Here is a 4,010-nt window from a genome sequence, read left to right as displayed (position 1 = left end):
AAACTGATTCTAAAGTTTGTATGGAGAAGCAAAAGACCTAGAATAGCCAACACACTATTGAATGAAAAGAACAAAGTTGGAAGGTGGACACTACCCAGCTTCACGACTTACTATAAAACTACAGTAATCAAGACAGTGTGGTACTGGTCAAAGAATAGACAAATACATGAATGGAACAGAACAGAGAGCCCAGAAATAGACCCAGAGAGTCTTGGACAAAGACTGGTCTTTGACAAAGGGGCAAAAGCAATTCAATGGAGAAAGGATAGTATTTTCAACAAATGGTGCCGGCACAACTGAACATCCACATTCAAAAAGAAAAATAATAATAATAATCTAGTTGCAGACCTTATTACACCTTTCACAAAAACTAACTCAAGCCACAGACTGGGAATAAATCTTTACAAAACACATATCTGAGAAAGAACTGGTATCAGAATATCCAAAGAACTCTTAAAATGCAACAATAAGAAAACAACCCAATTTTTTAAAGGTCAAAAGATAATGGATACCTCACCAAAGATGTAGAGTTGGCAAATAAACATATGAAAAGATGCTAAACCGCGTATGTCATTAGGGGATTGCAAATTTCAACGATACCATCTCAAACTTAATTAGAATGGCTACAATTCAAAACAGTAACACCACCAAGTGCTCGGGAGGATGTGGAACAACAGGAATTCTCATTCACTGCTGATGGAAATGCAGAATGGTACTTTGGAAGACAGTTTGGCAATTTGTTGCAAAACTAAGCACACAATCCTTGGAATTTACCCAAATGTACTGAAACTTACATCCACACAAAACCTGCACATGAATGTTCATAATAGCTTTACTCATAACTGCCAAAACTTGGAAGCAACCAAGATGTCCTTCAACAGATAAATGGATAATCAAACTATGGTGTACATCCATGTGATGGAATATTATTCAGTGCTAAAAAGAAATAAGCTATCAAACCACACACACACAAAAAAAATGCAGAAACCTTAAATGCATATTGCTAAGTGAAAGAAACCAATCCGAAAAAGACTACACACTGTATGACTTGAACTGTATAATGCTCTGGAAAAAGCAAAACTATGGAGACAGTAAAAAAGGTCAGTGGTTGCCAGAGGTTTGATGGAGGGAGGGATGAGGGGTTAAGAGCACAGAAGATTTTTAGGGCAGTGAAACTATTCTGCATAATACTGTAATGGTGGATACCTCTGTCAAAACCTATTGAATGTGTAACAAAGAGTGAACCCTAATGTAAACTATAGACTTTAGTTAATAATGTATCAATATTGGCTCATCAATTGTAACAAAAAGTCCCATACTAATGCAAGATGTTAATAATAAAATTGTGTGTGTGCCAAAGAAAACATACAGATGGCCAAGGGGCACATGAAAAGATGCTCAACATCACTAATTATTAGAGAAATGCAAATCAAAACTACAATGAGGTATCACCCCACACCAGTCAGAATGGGCATTATCAAAAAATCTAGAAATAAAAATGCTGGAAAGTGTGTGGTGAAAAAGGGAACCCTCCTGCACTGTTGGTGGGAATGTAAATTGGTACAGCCACTATGGAGAACAGTATGAAGGTTCCTTAAAAAACTAAAAACAGAACTACCATATGACCCAGCAATCCCACTACTGGGCATACACCCTGAGAAAACCATAATTCAGAAAGAGACATGTGCGACTTCCCTGGTGGTGCAGTGGTTAAGAATCTGCCTTCCAATGCAGGGGACATGGGATTGAGCCCTGGTCTGGGAAGATCCCACATGCTGCAGAGAAACTAAGCCCATGCGCCGCAACTACTGAGCCTGCGCTCTAGAGCCCGCGAGCCACAACTACTGAAGCCCACACTCCTAGAGCCTGTGCTCCACAACAGAGAAGCCCCCACTTGCTGAAACTAGAGAAAGCCCGCACACAGCAATGAAGACCCAATGGAGCCAAAAAATAAATAAATTTTAAAAAAGAGACATACCACAATGTTCACTGCAGCACTATTTACAATAGCCAGGATGTGGAACCAACTTAAATGTCCATCGACAGATGAATGGATAAAGAAGATGTGGTGTATATATACAATGGAATATTACTCAGCCATAAAAAGAAACAAAATTGAGTTATCTGTAGTGAGGTGGATGGACCTAGAGTCTGTCATACAGAGTGAAGTAAGTCAGAAAGAGAAAAACAAATATCATATACTAACACATATGTATGGAATCTTAAAAATACAAAAAAAGGTACTGATGAACCTAGGGGCAGGACAGGAATAAAGACGCAGATGTAGAGAATGAACTTGAGGACACGGGGAGGGGGAAGCTGGGACGAAGTGAGAGAGTGGCATGGACATATATACACTACCAAATGTAAATAGATAGCTAGTGGGAAGCAGCTGCATAGCACAGGGAGATCAGCTCGGTGCTTTATGTCCACCTAGAGGGGTGGGATAGGGAGGAAGGGAGGGAGGAGATATGGGGATATATGTATGCATATGGCTGATTCACTTTGTTGTACAACAGAAACTAACACAGTACTGTGAAGCAATTACACTCCAATAAAGATCTACTAAAAAAAAATTGTGTGTGTGGAAGGGGCTATATGGGAACTCTGTTCTTTCCATACAATTTTTCTGTAATCCTAAAATTGCTCTAAAAAAATAAAGTCTAGGGCTTCCCTGGTGGCGCAGTGGTTGAGAGTCCGCCTGCCGATGCAGGGGTCATGGGTTCATGCCTCGATCCGGGAGGATCCCACATGCCGCGGAGCGGCTGGGCCTGTGAGCCATGGCCACTGAGCCTGCACATCCGGAGCCTGTGCTCCACAACGGGAGAAGCCACAACAGTGAGAGGCCCGCATACCACAAAATAAATAAATAAAGTCTATTATTTTCTTTAAAAATGAAAAAAAAAACCTTTTAACTATATATAAGATTATTTAATATGAACACATATAAAATGTGTTCACATTAAATCATAAAATCAAGATTATGGTGAAAATTGACCAACAATTTCATTTGACCCATAATGAAAGGGCTAAGTTGGAATTGCTTTTCATGAAATATCAGATTTATTATGCAATCATTAATTCAATGGAAGAAAGCTGATAGAACAGCTAGTTGCAGCTTTTAAGTGTAACAGGAATCAAGTATATGGACCAATATACAAATGTTTTAGTGAAAGGACAGGTACCACAACTGCTTTGCTATGAAAGCAAAAAGTAGAAATAATTTTACCATCTTCTTTGGTATCCTTTGACTTACAGAGTTTGTCATTTTAAAAATTATTGAAATAATATTATGTTCTCTTTGTGAACATATTGGTCATCACTGAGTATTGCAAGTGTTCTTTTTTTCTAGGTAAGTAATTGCAAAGATATGAAGTATAATACAAAAAAATATTGGCTTAGGAACTCTCAGTAAGCTGATAGGTTTATGTAGCAATTTTGTCCTTTAAACATATGGAGCCATAATCACAGGTAAAATTTATTCTGCATGCATAAAGTATATATTGTAGTTATTAACTCAGAAAAACCAAGGAAGAAATGTGTTGAGCATTCTCATGAATTAATTAAAACCAGCAAGGCTAGAGTTTTTTTTATTGGCTTCTCTTTACAAAGCATCAGTCAAGATGGAGGAACATACCCTGTTGCTTGAAGTAACCTCTAGATTGTTTGAAAAGCAATAGACATTTATTTGGGCAACAAAGACAATATTCTGCTAGGAAAATTAAGGAGGCTGGGTTTTCCTTTCTCAGGAGGGCCATTCATCTTCAAGTAGAGCACTGCCTCTGAGGAAGGATGACAGTTTTCTCAGTAAAGCGTTTTTGTTCAGTTAGTTGGGCAAATTCAAGTTTGGGATAAGACTCTAGGGAATTCTGTGCCATAAAGCATGAGATGTGAAGGCAGATGTAAACAGATGTCTACAGGGAGGTGGTGTGGGTGCTTTGGAAACCAACCGTTAATTCCATCCAGCAGAAGATCTGATTTTCTGATTTTTTTTTTTTTTTTTTTTTTTG

The sequence above is a fragment of the Lipotes vexillifer genome, unplaced genomic scaffold (assembly GCF_000442215.2).
Source record: "Lipotes vexillifer unplaced genomic scaffold, Lipotes_vexillifer_v1.1 scaffold534, whole genome shotgun sequence".
Lineage (NCBI taxonomy): Eukaryota > Metazoa > Chordata > Mammalia > Artiodactyla > Lipotidae > Lipotes > Lipotes vexillifer.
Note: the sequence above shows the minus strand (reverse complement) of the source record.